This window comes from Lissotriton vulgaris, chromosome 12, assembly GCF_964263255.1.
Source record: "Lissotriton vulgaris chromosome 12, aLisVul1.2, whole genome shotgun sequence".
In the NCBI taxonomy this organism is placed as follows: Eukaryota; Metazoa; Chordata; class Amphibia; order Caudata; family Salamandridae; genus Lissotriton; species Lissotriton vulgaris.
Window position 1 is genome coordinate 792975351 of NC_141700.1, and position 17469 is coordinate 792992819.

Sequence of the window (17469 nt, forward strand, 5' to 3'; positions counted from 1 at the left end):
AAGCACCGCCATGATTTTGCAGAGTAGGGAAGGGCCACCATGTTTTAAGAAATCTTCCGACTGCTGTTCAAGTGCAGAAACAGGATAGGCTAAAATCCTGCCAGCATTAAGCGAGGGGGCGGGGGCTAAGCCTAAAGACCATCAATCACACACTCCTGCCAAATCTGACTGAGGTGATGAAAACATTGGCCTCAAGGGCCAAAGCCCACAGGCTCTACTAAAGCAAGGCAATGCTAAGCACCCATTTGGAGAACCACCAGCTGAGGGCGCCAGGTGACCAACAGATGCAGTATAAAGGTGAGCCAGAGCCAGGGCAAAAGAGGGGCTAAGGGGAACTTACCAGCAGCAGGAAAGTAGATCTGCAGCAGGAACCCACATGGATCAAAATGTGAAGTTACAATCACTTTGGGAGGGGTCTTAGAGGAAGAAGCTTGGGAGGAACCCCATGACATGGGATTCCCCATTGCACTACAATTGACCCCTTCCACTCTCTTATCACTTGGATGGAGAAGTGTGGCTCAATGGTTAGAGCAGCAGACCCTGATGCAGAGGTCTGGCCCGGGACAAGGGTTCAATTCCCACCTCGGCGGCTCTTGGGCTCAATTACCGCAGACCTGATAATTCTCGCCTCGTGCCTATTCTAATCATGGGTCCCACTCTGCAACTCTGGGCAATAGCTTGCTTAATCTCCACAACGGCCCCAACGACGCTAGGATGCCTGGCTTCACCTTGGGGTGCCCAGGAGTGGACGCCGCACAGGGAAAAGCCAGGAAGGGTTCCACAGCGGTATGCGTACAAGCGCCTGAGATACCCCTTCGGGGGTCGATTCGGTGCGCTATACAAATACTACTACATTTACATTTACTTAGTCAATTACTTTTCCTACACAAAAGTCTACCTTACACAGTGGCGGCTGGTGGCATTTGAATGTGGTAAAGTGTAAACGTTTGGGACGAGTGCCCTGTGGCCAGCAAGCGAGCCCAACAGGAATAAGACGGGTTTGTGGAAGGGGTTCTCCCCCCTCCCAGTGCTATAACTGGGCCAGTACCGGCACTTCTCCAGAGAAATGTTATACTTCTAATTGGAGAGTACCGGCACTTCTCAGAAACAAACAGGTACTCTGGTAACAGTACCTGCACTTCTATTTCTCCATTTCAAGCACTGTCCCTCCCCGAAATTCTTTTGAAGAAAGAGTGAACAAAGGGTGCATTTTCAAACAAATTTGAAAAAGCAAGAAGGTTTTCACAATCCCTATGACTACAGTCAGTCGCACCCCCACTCTGATCATGGTTCCAGCACCTCCACTATCTCCTCAGCATCCCTACAAACCTTCTGCTCGGTGTGAGATAAACCAGGCCAGACAGCATCTCTTCTGCAAAGGCATCAACAACAAATACTATACTCAACTTTCTTCGAACCCCAGCAGTTTTTAATGTATTACTTATACTTCCTTACACTACATTCTATTATAATTCATCTTAACCTGTGCCTATCATGCCAAATACCTGTAGCGTCAAAGACCGGAAAAAATTATTAAGGGGCATATGTATCAACAAACGCATTTGCGATTCTCAAATAACGATATTTAGAGAATCGCTATTTGAGAATCGCAAAACGATATGTAAATAAAATGTTGCCATTTTTTTGCAATTCCCTCGCATTCTTTAACTGCGAGTGGCAATTAAGGAATGGCTTCAATTGCGCGTGCAAGTTGCAAGTACCTTATAGGTACTGGCAAATTGCACATGCAATTTCAAGGGTGCAAGGGTTCCAAATGGACACCCTGCTGCACCCCTGAAATGTGCATGTGTGCACATGTGCTACAATACATGCCCTAAGGGCATGTATGTGTGCCACATGGCACTTTGAAAAAAGCACAAAATTGCAAATTACCACCAACTTGAAGTAGGTGGTAATTTGTGATTCCTTAAGACAATATAGCAAATTGCGATGCCTACTAGCATAGCATTTAAGGAATCGCAAATTGAGATTCTCTAAATGCTTGCGCAAAATAAGGAATCACAATTTTTGTGATTCCTTATTTGGCAAGTAGGAATTTCAGCATTTGCGAACGCAATTTAGCTTGATGCATAGGTCCCATAGTGTTCTTACTGTGCGCTGTCATATCAGCCTCGCTCCTCCTAACACTGAAAAGGCAGCCCTAGAAAACATATTTCCAGCCCTCGCAGAGCCTGGTGTTGGCTGCCTCCCTCCTCAGAGCTGCAGTGAAATAGCTGCAGCAGCTTCCCCGCCCCTGACACAACTGGGCGCTGCCTAGGGAAAGATGCAGTTCCCACAAATGCCTTCAGCCTCGGAGGCAAGGAGGGCTGAGGGCGAGTCAGCCTGTGGCCAGGTTAAGGAGGCTGATGTTTCTGAAAGGAGCACTGGGGCGGGGCGTGCCGCTTGTAAGGCTCACAAACAGATGAATCCGAGAGGGCTGGGGCACCGTCAGTCATACTGCAAGTACACATCTATATGGGACTTCTCTAGTGCCTGAGATGGGACAATATGTGTGGGAAAATATCACTGAGAACAACGAAGGAATGAAGCTTGCAGGCCAGGATGTGGCTGATTCCACCCCAGCCCTCCCCCCGTTCAGGAGCCGTTCTATGCATTGACAGTTTAGACACCTAGAGGTGGCCACAGATGTCCGGGAAATAACTGAACCCAAACAGACACACAAGTCTCTGCCTTTACAAACATACATTTGATTCACTCACTCATGCTTTGCTGCCCTCCCTGCCCAGGGTCACAGGTCTCATCAGCCACTTTCAATTCAGCCATCCTCACCACACTACCTCTCACTCCTATATCAGCCTTGCTCCTCTTCACACTGAATAGGCGACCCTCGGCACCTTAGTAAAATTATTTGCAGCGCTTTATCAGTCTGCCGAGCCTTGACCAAAGCTGTTGGAACAGGAAGCAGGCCGCCTCCCTCCCCTCCCCTAAGCCAATCACAACGCTGCAATGGGGAGGCCATTTTCTCGATGTAGGCTGCAAAGGGAGAGTGCGCAGGACTGGTTTGGTCGGCCCCAGAGGGGTGCACTGCCTCACATTTAGGGCACACAGCCTCCCCTTCAAAGCATGCTGAGGCACATTTAACAAATGTGTTATCGTGTGCAGGGCTCACTGCTTCTGGATCAAGGTATATCACACCACGTTAAAGAAACTCTGCATCTTCTTCGAGGCATACTGCAGCATAGACAAGGCTCGCAGCATACCCTTCAAGACATGTTCAAGCCACCCTGCATTACAATTTGGAAATGCTTTACCATGTTCAAGGCATACCGCATCATGCCCAGGAAATACTTCTTCAAGCTCAAGGTGCAACGCACCGTGCTCAGGAAAAGTATTTGGACGGGGCAACGCTCCATGCTCAGGAAAAGTATTTGGACGGAGCAACGCACCATGCTCAGGAAAAGTATTTGGACGGGGCAACGCACCATGCTCAGGAAAAGTATTTGGACGGGGCAACGCACCATGCTCAGGAAAAGTATTTGGACGGGGCAACGCACCATGCTCAGGAAAAGTATTTTGATGGGGCAACGCTCCATGCTCAGGATAAGTATTTGGACGGGGCAACGCACCATGCTCAGGAAAAGTATTTGGACGGGGCAACGCACCATGCTCAGGAAAAGTATTTGGACGGGGCAACGCACCATGCTCAGGAAAAGTATTTTGATGGGGCAACGCTCCATGCTCAGGATAAGTATTTGGACGGGGCAACGCACCATGCTCAGGAAAAGTATTTGGACGGGGCAACGCACCATGCTCAGGAAAAGTATTTGGACGGGGCAACGCACCATGCTCAGGAAATGTATTTGGACGTGGCAACGCTCCTTGCTCAGGAAAAGTATTTGGACGGGGCAACGCTCCTTGCTCAGGAAAAGTATTTTGACGGGGCAATGCACCATGCTCAGGAAAAGTATTTGGACGGGGCAACGCTCCATGCTCAGGAAAAATATTTTGACGGGGCAACGCTCCATGCTCAGGAAAAGTATTTTGACGGGGCAACGCTCCATGCTCAGGAAAAGTATTTGGACGAGGCAACGCACCATGCTCAGGAAATGTATTTGGACGTGGCAACGCTCCTTGCTCAGGAAAAGTATTTGGACAGGGCAACGCTCCATGCTCAGGAAAAGTATTTGGACGGGGCAACGCTCCTTGCTCAGGAAAAGTATTTGGACGGGGCAACGCTCCATGCTCAGGAAAAGTATTTTGACGGGGCAACGCACCATGCTCAGGAAAAGTATTTGGACGGGGCAACGCACCATGCTCAGGAAAAGTATTTGGACGGGGCAACGCACTATGCTCAGGAAAAGTATTTGGACGGGGCAAAGCTCCATGCTCAGGAAAAATATTTTGACGGGGCAACGCTCCATGCTCAGGAAAAGTATTTTGACGGGGCAACGCTCCATGCTCAGGAAAAGTATTTGGACGGGGCAACGCACCATGCTCAGGAAATGTATTTGGACGTGGCAACGCTCCTTGCTCAGGAAAAGTATTTGGACAGGGCAACGCTCCATGCTCAGGAAAAGTATTTGAACGGGGCAACGCTCCTTGCTCAGGAAAAGTATTTGGACGGGGCAACGCTCCATGCTCAGGAAAAGTATTTTGACGGGGCAACGCACCATGCTCAGGAAAAGTATTTGGACGGGGCAACGCACCATGCTCAGGAAAAGTATTTGGACGGGGCAACGCACCATGCTCAGGAAAAGTATTTGGACGGGGCAACGCACCATGCTCAGGAAAAGTATTTTGATGGGGCAACGCACCATGCTCAGGAAAAGTATTTTGACGTGGCAACGCTCCTTGCTCAGGAAAAGTATTTGGACGGGGCAACGCTCCTTGCTCAGGAAAAGTATTTTGACGGGGCAATGCACCATGCTCAGGAAAAGTATTTGGACGGGGCAACGCACCATGCTCAGGAAAAGTATTTTGACGGGGCAACGCTCCATGCTCAGGAAAAGTATTTGGACGGGGCAACGCTCCTTGCTCAGGAAAAGTATTTGGACGGGGCAACGCACTATGCTCAGGAAAAGTATTTTGACGGGGCAACGCACCATGCTCAGGAAAAGTATTTGGACGAGGCAACGCACCATGCTCAGGAAAAGTATTTGGATGGGGTGTTGGACAGGCCACATGAAGGGCTCGCTCCCTCCCCGCATGACAGGGCCCAGACACCGGCTCTCCCAGGGCCACCCACAGAAACACCCCGCAACCCGTCCCCTACGGGACGCCTGCTCCCGGACATCTCTGCATCCCTGGCCCGGGCCACCGTCAGCACCATTGCCCGGACCAGCCGCCATCTTGGACACTGCACCACGAGGCCGCGTGGCCTCAGCTCGACCCCAACCCTGGGCCTGGCCAGGCCCCGACAGCCCGGCACCACCATCCACCCAGGAGGTGAACGGACCACTTGGCAGGTCAATGGGAGGAAGAAGTGTCGATGGCTCTCCCCCGCCAGGTGCCGATCGCCCCCAGCCTCCCCGGGCGCTGGCTCCACCCCCCTGCTGGGTGTCTGGACTCCCTCATCCCGGACCTCCCGACCTCCAAGTGCGAGGGTCCGGACATCAAAGGGCGCCAGACCTATAACTGGGGCAGCTCCAGAGCAGGAAGGCAGTTGTATCCTGGAGTCGAGAGACACCTAGAAGAACTCATCCTTGACGGACTGCTGGCGCTGCCGCAGCCCTGCCTTGTGAACTGTCGTCCTGCCTGCTGGCGCTGCCGCGGCCCTCTGCAACCTTCATCCTCGCCGGGACCTGCTGGCGCTGCCGCGGCCCGTTGTAACTACCATCTTCGTCGGGACCTGCTGGCGCTGCCACGGACCATTGCTACCTTCGATCATCTCGGGACCTGCTGGCGCTGCCGCGGCCCGTCTTCCTAGAACGCCGAGCTCGAGGATTGTGAGCTACCCACCATCTCATCGCAACTGCCAGATTGGTAACAAGACTGTCCCGCTACCCCCTTTTCCCATCCAAGAGACTAGAATCGAGGGGACCCCTGAGTCCTGACCTCCTTGTACCATTCTACCGTACTTCAAGATTGCTTATAAAGAACGTTAAACCTTATCTTTGTGTGGTGTCCATCTGTGGGGGGGAAGTTACTTGTCTGTACGATCGCTGGAGACGGCTCTCCCCGGAGACCTCTCCCCTTGTCCTCGGCCGACCCTCCAGGTCCCGTCTAACATTGGTGGCCAGCGGCGCGATCCGAACCAACGCGTAATCGTACAGAAAGCAACTCACCCCACGACAAAACCACAATGTCGACCCAAGAGAGCGGATCTACAGAGAAATTCCAAATGGAAAAACTGGAAGAATACAGCCATCGAGAATTAAAACAATTTTGTATGGAACTGGGCATTGCTACCACTGGTCTGAGCACAAAAGATGACTTTAAACACGCCCTAGAATCATGGGCGGAAGCAAATACCGCCGGTCCCCGGGACCAACACATCGAAGCACCGGAGACGAGCACCGCTCCTTCCGAAGAAAGGAGAGCGGGTCTCTCCCGGGAAGAGATCCAAGAGCGAGAAAAAAGCAGACTGCACGAATTAGAGTTGGCACGGCTCAAGTTGGATGGAGAACTAAAACTAGCGGAACAAAAAATGGACCTAGAACACTTACGGCTCCGAGAAGAGCGGGAAGAAAAGCAAAGACAAAGAGAGCTCGAAGAAAAAAGACTGGCATACGAACACGAGCGCAAACTGGCAGAGATAGAACTACGGAAGCAAAACAAAGACCTGGGGATGCCCGAGCCACCGCGCACCCCAGGAGCTACAGAACCAAAGGTCCACATTCCCAAAGATGTCGTCCGAGAGTATTACCGGAATGACGACATACAACAGTGGTTTAAGGCCTACGAGATCGCCATGGCCTCCCACCGGATCGATCGAAGTGACTGGGGAGCCGGTCTATGGGGGAGGTTCGTCAATGAAGGCCGCGATGCCCTGTTACAGCTCCCGGACCATCAAATGACGTCCTATGACCACATGAAGGCCGCCCTCCTCACTCGATATGGGCTTACACCCGAAATGTACCGCCAGAGGTTCCGCGACTGCACCCGAATCCCGGGTACAACTTGGGTGGAATATGTAAACTATTTCAGCCGAGCCTTCGAGGGGTGGATCAAGGGGAGCCACGTAACGACCTACGAGCAGCTTTTTAACCTCATCGTGTGGGAGCAGCTCTCCAACAACTGCTTTGTCGAGCTCAGGCAGCACCTCCTCGACAGTAAATTGACTGATCCACGGCAGCTCGCCGCCGAGGCTGACCGATGGGAAAGCACCCGAGTGGGCCGGGGTGGGCCGAACGAGCAGAACCGGAATAACCAAGGTCATCACCGTCCCCGCGGAGGAGGAGGAGGCCAGGGCCGGGGGAAAGACACCGTCCCGGCCGCTCCCGCTACCAGCACCCCGCCCCCGGCCGGCCGGGGCAACCCCCCGATGCGCCCGGGATTCAGAGCCAATGTCACGTGTCACCGATGCCAGCGAGTCGGCCACTACGCCAATGACCCAAACTGCCCAAAGAACCAGACTCCGGGGCCCCGCCAGGTAGCTGCCGCCGCCCTAGGAGAAGAGCAAGTGTACGAAGAGCAGGAAGAATACGAGCAGGAGCAACCAGAGTGGGAACCGGCCGCCATGGTCCTGGCGTGCCTAGGGGGAAGAGACATGGTCCCGCGGGCTCCCCTACCCGCCAACACAAGAAAGTACAGTCAGTGGGTGAATATAAATGGGCGCAAGGCTAAAGCCCTACGTGACACGGGGGCCAGTGTGACGGCCGTCCGCTGTCACCTGGTAACCCCGGAACAAATCCTGCCGAACATTCTCTGCCCCGTCCGATCAGCCGACAATTCTGAAAGCCTGTGTCGGATGGCCTGCGTCCCATTCGAATGGGGAGGAGTATCCGGCATGCTGAAGGTGACGGTCCGCGATGATGCCCCCGTGGACTGTCTCCTGGGGAATGATCTTGAGAGTTCCCCGTGGGCCGCCGTAGAGAGAAGAGAGCACCTGGGGATGTTGGGCCTCCCGGACTGGGCGTGCCCTGCCTTGTGAACTACTGTCCTGCTTGCTGGCGCTGCCGCAAACCTTCTGAACCCTTCATCTTCACCGGGACCTGCTGGCGCCGCCGCGGACCGTCGCTACCTACGATCTTCTCGGGACCTGCTGGCTCCGCCGCGGCCCGACCATCTAAGAACGCCGAGCTCGAGGATTGTGAGCTATCCATCTTATCATCGTATCTACCAGATTGGTAACAAGACTGTCCCGCTACCCTCTTTCCACCCAAGAGACTAGAATCGAGGGGACCCCTGAGTCCAGACCTCCTTGTACCATTCTACCGTACTTAAAGATTGCTTATAAAGAACGTTAAACCTTATCCTTGTGTGGTGTACGTCTGTGGGGGGGAAGTTATTCGTCTGTACGATCGCTGGAGACGGCTCTCCCCGGAGACCTCTCCTCTTGTCCTCGGCCGACCCTCCCGGTCCGTCTAACATTGGTGGCCAGCGGCGCGATCCGAATCAACGCGTAATCGTACAGAGAGTAGCTCACCCCACGACAAAACCACAATGACAACCAAAGAGAGCGGATCCACCGAGAAATTCCAGATGGAGAAATTGGAAGAATACAGCCATCGTGAGTTGAAACAATTCTGCATTGAACTAGGCATTGCTACCACCGGTCTGAGTACGAAAGACGATTTCAAACACGCCATTGAGTCATGGGCAGAAACCGGGGCCGCCAGACCCCCGGACCAAAATGTTGCAACATCGGAGAGGAGCACCACGGCTCCCGAGGAGCGAAGAACGGGTCTCTCGCAGGAAGAGATCCAAGAGAGAGAAAAAAAACAGACTACATGAGTTAGAAATGGCCCGGCTCAAAATGGACGGTGAACTCAAATTAGCAGAACAAAAACTGAACCTAGAACATCTGCGGCTCCGAGAAGAACGAGAAGAAAAACAGAGACAAAGAGAACTCGAAGAAAAGAGACTAGCGTATGAACATGAGCGCAAGCTAGCGGAAATAGACTTACGAAAGCAGAGCAAAGAACTGGGGGTGCCCGAGCAACCGCGCACTCCCGGAGCGACAGAAAAGAAAGTACACATCCCCAAGGATGTCGTTCGAGAGTATTTCCGAGATGACGACATACAACAGTGGTTCAAGGCCTACGAGATCGCCATGACCTCCCACAGGATCGATCGAAGTGACTGGGGAGCCGGTCTATGGGGGAGGTTCGTCAATGAGGGCCGCGATGCCCTGTTACAGCTCCCAGACCATCTGATGACCTCTTATGACCACATGAAGGCTGCCCTCCTCACCCGATATGGGCTCACACCCGAAATGTACCGCCAGAGGTTCCGAGACTGCACCCGGATCCCGGGTACAACTTGGGTGGAGTATGTAAACTATTTCAGCCGAGCCTTCGAGGGATGGATCAAGGGGAGCCAAGTAACAACCTACGAACAACTTTTTAATCTCATGGTGTGGGAGCACCTCTCCAACAACTGCTTCGTCGAGCTCAGGCAGCACCTCCTCGACAGCAAATTGACAGATCCACTGCAGCTCGCCGCCGAGGCTGACCGGTGGGAGATTACCCGAGTAAGCCGGAATGGGCCGCACGAACAGAACCGGAACCACCAAGGTCAGCACCGTCCCCGAGGAGGAGGAGGAGGCCAGGGACGAGGAAAAGACACCGCCCCGGCCGCTTCCGCTGCCAGCACCCCGCCCCCGGCCAACCGGGGCAACCCCCTGGTGCGCCCGGGGTACAGAGCCAATGTCACGTGTCACCGATGCCAGCGAGTCGGCCACTACGCAAATGACCCGAACTGTCCTCAGAATCAGACTCCGAGACCCCGCCAGATGGCTGCCGCCGCCCTGGGGGAAGAATAAATCTCCGAAGAGCAAGAGGAATGCGAGCAAGAACAACAGGAGTGGGAGCCGGCCGCCATGGTTCTAGCGTGCCTAGGGGGAAGAGACATGGTCCCGCGGGCTCCCCTACCCGCCAACACCAGAAAATATAGTCAGTGGGTGAACATTAATGGGCGCAGGGCCGAAGCCCTACGTGACACCGGGGCCAGTGTGACAGCCGTCCGCTGTCACCTGGTGACCCCAGAACAGATCCTGCCGAACATTCTCTGCCCTGTCCGTTCAGCCGACAATTCCGAGAGTCTGTGTCGGATGGCCTGCGTCCCCTTCGAATGGGGAGGAGTCTCCGGCATGTTAAAGGTGACGATCCGAGATGATGCCCCCGTGGACTGTCTCCTGGGGAATGATCTTGAGAGTTCCCCGTGGGCCGCCGTAGAGAGAAGAGAGCACCTGGGGATGTTGGGCCTCCCGGACTGGGCGTGCGTAACCACCCGGTCCATGGCTGCCCGTACCATCCCCCGACCCGAAGAACCTGAATGGCCAGCACCTCCTCCCCCGGTCGCTCCAGTAGAAGACACCGACCGTGCCAACCTCCCAGGGCAAACCCCCGAAGGGCTCGCTCAGCTCCAGGACCTTCCCAACCTGGCTCAGTGGCGTCAGGAAGGGGGGCCCACCCAGGAACAGTTCCGTCAAGAGCAGAAGACCTGTCCCTCCCTCGAGGGACTCCGCCAGCAAGCCCTCGCCCAGAGCGCAGGGGACACCACCGGAAGCCATTGGATCTATTGGGACAACGACCTGTTATACAGTGAACAGAGAATCGCGGAGTTAGGGGCCAGTCGAGTGCTAGTGGTGCCCCTCAGCTTTAGAGACTTCTTGCTAAACTTGGCCCACGATGTCCCCCTGGCTGGTCACCTGGGTCAAGACAAAACCTACAGTCGCCTGGTGACCCACTTCTTCTGGCCCAAGATGAGGAACGACGTCCTCAACCACTGCCGGTCCTGCCCCACGTGCCAGGCCAGCGGGAAGAGCGGCCGCAAACTTAAAGCGCCTCTGCAACCCTTCCCAGTTGTCACCACCCCGTTCGAGAGGGTGGGAATAGACATTGTGGGGCCCCTGGACCCCCGTACAGCACAAGGACATCGGTTCATCCTGGTACTGGTGGACCACGCCACCCGCTACCCCGAGGCTATTCCCCTGTGAACTGTGACAGCCCCGGTGGTCGGCCGGACATTGATGGGGATCTTCTCCCGGGTGGGCTTTCCCCGAGAAGTCGTCAGCGACCGAGGCACAAACTTTATTTCAAAATATATGAAATCCCTCTGGCAACAGTGTGGGGTCACCTACCGATTCACGACCCCTTATCACCCTCAAGGAAACGGACTAGTCGAGCGCTTTAACCGCACGCTCAAAGGGATGATTGGGGGGTTGGAAGAGCCCCTCCGTCGCCAGTGGGATGTGCTGCTGCCGTGCCTCCTCTTTGCATATCGAGAAGTCCCCCAGAAGTCCCTTGGCTTCAGCCCGTTCGAACTCTTATACGGACACCCTGTGCGAGGGCCCCTCAGCCTAGTCAAAGAAGGTTGGGAGATGCCCCCTCTGAAGACCCCTCCAGATGTCTTCAAGTACCTCCTGACCCTACGCAATCAGACCAGGCGATTCAGAGAAATGGCGAAAGTGAATCTTGAGGCCAGTCAGGAGGACATGAAGAAGTGGTACGATCAAAATGCTTCCTCCATCGAGTTCGAACCTGGCCAACAAGTGTGGGTGATGTCCCCCACCGAACCGTGCGCCTTACAGGACAAGTGGACGGGGCCCTTCAAAGTGGTCGAGCGCAAGAGCCCCGTCACCTATCTCATCGATATGGAATCTTCTCGGAACCCCCTCCGGGTCCTCCACGCCAATAGACTAAAACCCCACTTTGTGCGCTCGGAGCTCAGCCTACTGATGGCTACCGACAGCAGAGCCGAAGAAGACTCCGAGCCCCTCCCTGATCTCCTAAGGACCCGGGAGAAAGACGGTTCCGTGGACGGGGTCCGACTCTCAGAGGCCCTCACCCCGGAACAGCGCCAAGGCTGCCGGGACCTCCTGCTGCAGTTTGCAACTCTGTTTTCCCTCACTCCAGGGGTCACCCCCTGGTGCTTGCACGACGTGGACACTGGGGACAGTCCCCCTCTCCGACATCGGGCATACCGCGTACCAGATCGGGTACGGGCCTGCATCCAAGAGGAGGTGTCCAAGATGCTCACGCTCGGGGTCATCGAGCCCTCAGACAGCCCCTGGGCCAGCCCAGTGGTACTGGTCCCCAAAGCTGCCGCCCCCGGCACCACTCCAGAGCTCCGATTCTGCGTCGACTACCGGGGCTTGAACGCTGTCACCAGAACCGACGCTCATCCCATCCCCCGAGCAGATGAACTAATCGACCGCATGGGAGCTGCCCGCTACCTCAGTATCTTCGACCTGACAGCGGGCTACTGGCAGATCGGTCTCACACCCAGGGCCCAAGAACGATCCGCCTTTTCCACCCCTGATGGCCACTACCACTTCAAGGTCATGCCATTCGGCATGAAGAATGCCCCAGCTACTTTTCAGCGACTAGTGAAGCAGGTCTTGGCAGGACTCGAGGAATTCAGCGCCACCTACCTGGACGATATCGCTGTGTACAGCCGCCACTGGTCCGACCACCTCCACCACCTCCGAGAGGTCCTGCAGGCCCTCCAACGGGCCGGCCTCACGATCAAGGCCAGCAAATGCCAAATAGGTCAGGGGTCCGTGACCTATCTCGGACACCAAGTGGGAAGCGGTCTGGTGGCCCCTCTTCAACTCAAGATCGCTGCCATCCAGTCCTGGCAGCCCCCCATCACTCAGACCGAGGTCCGCGCCTTCTTGGGCCTCACCGGCTACTACCGGCGGTTCGTGAGGGACTATGGCAGCATTGTGGGGCCCCTCACGGAACTCACATCCAAAAATCACCCAAAGAAGGTCAACTGGACCCCAGACTGCCAAGTGGCCTTCGAGAAGCTGAAGACCGCCATGTGCTCTGCCCCTGTGCTCCAGGCCCCCGACTACAGTCGGGAATTCATCGTCCAAACGGATGCCTCCGACCATGGCATTGGGGCAGTCCTTTCCCAGTTAAACCCCGAAGGACTTGACCAACCAGTGGCCTTCATCAGCAGACGCCTTCTGGCCCGAGAACAACGCTGGAGCACCATCGAGAGAGAGGCCTTCGCAGTGGTGTGGGCCCTCAAAAAGCTCCGGCCTTATCTCTTTGGTACCCACTTCCGGGTGCAGACAGATCATCGGCCCCTGCAGTGGCTAATGCAGATGCGGGGGGAAAACCCAAAACTATTGCGTTGGTCCATCTCCCTGCAGGGAATGGACTTCACTGTGGAACATCGACCTGGGCAAGACCACGCCAACGCAGATGGCCTGTCACGCTTTTTCCGCCTCGACGAGGAGAGTCCCCAAGAGGATGGGTGACTCTCCCCGCCTTCAGCTGGGGGGGACGCATGTTGGACAGGCCACGTGAAGGGCTTGCTTCCTCCCCGCATGACAGGGCCCGAGCCTTGCCCTCCAGGTGTTACCCACAGAACCAACCCGCACCCCGTCTCATACGGGACTCCTGCCCCCGGACATCTCTGCATCATGGGGCCGAATCACTACCGGCTCCCTCGCCCGGCCCGGCCGCCATCTTGGACACTGCACCACGAGGCCGCGTGGCCTCAGATCGACCCTAACCCTGGGCCTGGCCAGGGCCCGACATCCCGGCACCACCATCCACCCAGGAGGTGAGCGGCCCACTTGGCAGGTCAATGGGAGAAAGAAGTGTCGATGGCTCTCCCCCGCCAGGTGCCGATCGCTCCAGCTCCCCCGGGTGCTGGCTCCACCCCCCTGCTGGGTGTCCGGACTCCCTCATCCCGGACCTCCCGACCTCCAAGTGCGAGGGTCCGGACATCAAAGGACGCCAGACCTATAACTGGGGCAGCTCCAGAGCAGGAAGGCAGTTGTATCCTGGAGTCGAGAGACACCGTGACGAACTCATCCTTGACGGACTACTGGCGCTGCCGTAGCCCTGCCTTGTGAACTACTGTCCTGCTTGCTGGCGCTGCCGCAAACCTTCTGAACCCTTCATCTTCACCGGGACCTGCTGGCGCCGCCGCGGACCGTCGCTACCTACGATCTTCTCGGGACCTGCTGGCTCCGCCGCGGCCCGACCATCTAAGAACGCCGAGCTCGAGGATTGTGAGCTATCCATCTTATCATCGTATCTACCAGATTGGTAACAAGACTGTCCCGCTACCCTCTTTCCACCCAAGAGACTAGAATCGAGGGGACCCCTGAGTCCAGACCTCCTTGTACCATTCTACCGTACTTAAAGATTGCTTATAAAGAACGTTAAACCTTATCCTTGTGTGGTGTACGTCTGTGGGGGGGAAGTTATTCGTCTGTACGATCGCTGGAGACGGCTCTCCCCGGAGACCTCTCCTCTTGTCCTCGGCCGACCCTCCCGGTCCGTCTAACAGAGGCGTTTTCGTATCTCTTCAGGTTACTAGATTTGCTCCCACTGCTATCAATAATGAGTTTGTTGATATTATTTTTTGCCCGGTCTGTCCTCGCCTTCCAAGCCAATAAGGCCCCTGCTCTTTCCCCAGACTCATGGATTTCCATGTTTCTTGCTTGCCATTGGGCCTTACATTTCAAGTCCAGGAAGCTCCTAAGGTCCTGCCTGGCCTCCTCCAGACTCCTTCCTCTCTGCATCAGTTGTTCTGTGTCCTCTGGGTTCATGTGGCCCTTTTCAATTCTAGTGCGGATATCCTACTCTCCAAGGTCTGTAGTTCCAAGATCTTTATTCGGGTCTTGGAGCTTCTTAGACCCTGTCACATGCCTCTCAAGCTGGCCTTATAGGCATCCCATATGTGGATCGATGGGTCAAGCGCAAAGAATCACCCGTAAGGATGTCTAGGCCGTCGGGAAGATTAAGCAAGCTATTGCCCAGAGTCACACGGTGCTGGGCTCATCTGCCACTGGTGCCGGGATCGAACGGTGATCCCCAGATTCCAGCGTCAGCCGCCCTGGCCGCGACGCCACACCTCTCCAGGACATTATTGGGATGGAGTCCTGGAGGCGTCGGTCAAAGGCATATTCGAGGCTCGGGGTGACCCAGAAACAGGGGTGTCTCGTTTGTCTAAATCCGGGTTGTTCGCTCCGGTGTTGAGAAACAAATGGCCCCGGCCATGGAAGCAGCGCCTCGGTGGCACTAGTACCCTTCATGTGTGTCATTTGACTCCTAAAGCCTCCGCCGCACCTGGAGCTGACCTTCTGCTGCATGTCACTGGTTTGCGGTTGTACGAACGAGAGGCATATACCAACTGAGTGGATTACGATATATGAAAGAAACTGGATTTATTTTTCTGAGAACTTTGGTACTATTTACGGCATCCCGTTTTGCATAATAGAAGACGCAACATAAAATCAGATAGCAGATGCTGGCTAAGTTTTCCACTTAGCACTACCCGTGGGAGTAGGTGCAGGATTTCTATTTTCCTTGATCTTGAGAAGTAGAGGACGATTTTTTCTTTCTTTGTACTAAGAAGTGTAAAACTACTTATTGCTAGTAATTTTGTACATGTTGCCCAAAGTCCTGAGGAGGCCTTAAATTGTTTTTATAGGCCGAAACGCGTCGACATCTACCATTATCCGACACCATATAAAAGTGGAATTGATTGTGAAAAATTCCACGAGAGCTTGTTAAAGAAAAGAAGCATAAAGTTATTTCAGCTTCCTAGGCTCTATGACCAAATGGTGATTGTGAAGAAGGAATTTAGGCTAAAAAGTATTATGCCATGAACTTCCTTATATAAAAAAGTGGGCTTCATTTCAACCCAGGATAACAAGGGTTTATAAAGTGTGTCTTTCATACGTACTGTGTATGTTTTGTTGTATAGTGTATATTATGTGTATAAACTGACGACGTCTGGATATTTATGTATAAAAAAATGAAACTTAACTAAAAAACCTAGTGAAACATTTTGGTTTACTAAAATAAGTAACCTAAACCAATTTCTTGTGTGTGTGTATAATTTTGTTGGTATAATGTTTTTTGATAGCGAGTAGATGAACAAAGAATATGAGTTGGTAGATTTATTCTGTGTGTAAATTAATACCCCTGGACAGACAATTTGTAGTATCTGTCCTTTGACTAGAAGGTTCCTTAGAAGAAATACCAGAGGCATCACTATTTATTTTGTTGTAACGTCCCAGATGCCTTTTGGCTTATTGGGTTTCCCCTGAGATATATATATATATATATACACACTGGTGTGCCTGAGGCACACATGTTTAAGACACGGACTATACATAGCATCCGTGTACACCCAGGACACGAATTGAGGAAGGAGAGGGGATGGGAACGGAGGATCGCGCCCTCCCGCTGGGCGAGCCTCGCCCACTCCAAAAATACAATCATCACTTCATGATTGGGGGTACTCGCAGCCACCTCCACCCATCCCTCCCCGAGCCCGGGTCTGTCATCGCCCCGAGCTCGTGCACGTGGTTTCCAACCTGGTGGCACTCCTTTCATCGGCCTGGGAAGGATGAACGGCTGGTTTAGATGTCACCCGCAGATTACACACACATCTCACCAGCAGGCGCCCAGCCCCTAGAGCTGCCTGGACACCTTTGGTGCCAGAGGGTGATGTGATGGAATCCAGCTCCAGGGGGCATGAGGGGAGAAGAGGGGGAGGGCGGATCTCCGGGTTACTCCCTGAAGGCCTCCATGGTTCGGCGCAGGGGCTCATGGGGCGGCGGGGCTGTCATATTTCAATCATATTCCGCTTTCGTCTTAAATTATATTTCTGCTCAGAAACCAGTGGTTACCACGGCAACGGGGTGCGCGGAGCGCCGCGGCGCCTCCCGGCCTCTTCCAAGCGCCTCGGCTGCGGGCTTCAGTGCGCGAGGAGTGTAAATACAGCGATGATACTGAGCGCTGCGAGGGGGGGCACTGCAGCGACCTGGACGAAAGGGGGGGGAGCTGGGGGGACCCCGCACTCCAGGGCATTAAGGTGAATACACGAGCTTCTGTGGTGGAGGGGATGTGTCTTAATGCAGAGGTGTACTCCAGTGGGTGGGGTGAGGTATGGTAGAGGTGGTGGGGGGGGAGTGGGGGGGGGGGTGGAGGGGTTATAGTCCACTGATTGATAGTGGTGATGTGGTCTCGTCTGTTAGTGAAGGGGGCGAGGCCGAGGGGTGATGTGTTAGTTCAGGGGCCGCGCCTCGTGGTAGTGAAGTGGGGTGGCCCACACACAGCTCCTCCAGTGCATCCTGTCCACACCTGCAGCACCCCTGATATTACAGCACTGAGGCCCACTCACAGCTCTTCCAGTGCACCCTGTCCACACCTGCAGCACCCCTGATATTACAGCACTGAGGTCCACACACAGCTCTTCCAGTGCACCCTGTCCACACCTGCAGCACCCCTGATATTACACCACTGAGGTCCACACACAGCTCTTCCAGTGCACCCTGTCCACACCTGCAGCACCCCTGATATTACACCACTGAGGTCCACACACAGCTCTTCCAGTGCACCCTGTCCACGCCTGCAGCACCCCGAT

At 54.6% G+C, this 17469-nt stretch overlaps 1 protein-coding gene across 1 annotated transcript in view; it reads right to left on the reverse strand.

Annotated features, from left to right (window-relative positions):
* Nucleotides 1-17469, reverse strand: part of NYAP1 (neuronal tyrosine phosphorylated phosphoinositide-3-kinase adaptor 1) — a 449806-nt gene that overhangs the window by 122882 nt on the left and 309455 nt on the right. The gene's annotated exons all lie outside the window — the stretch shown is intronic.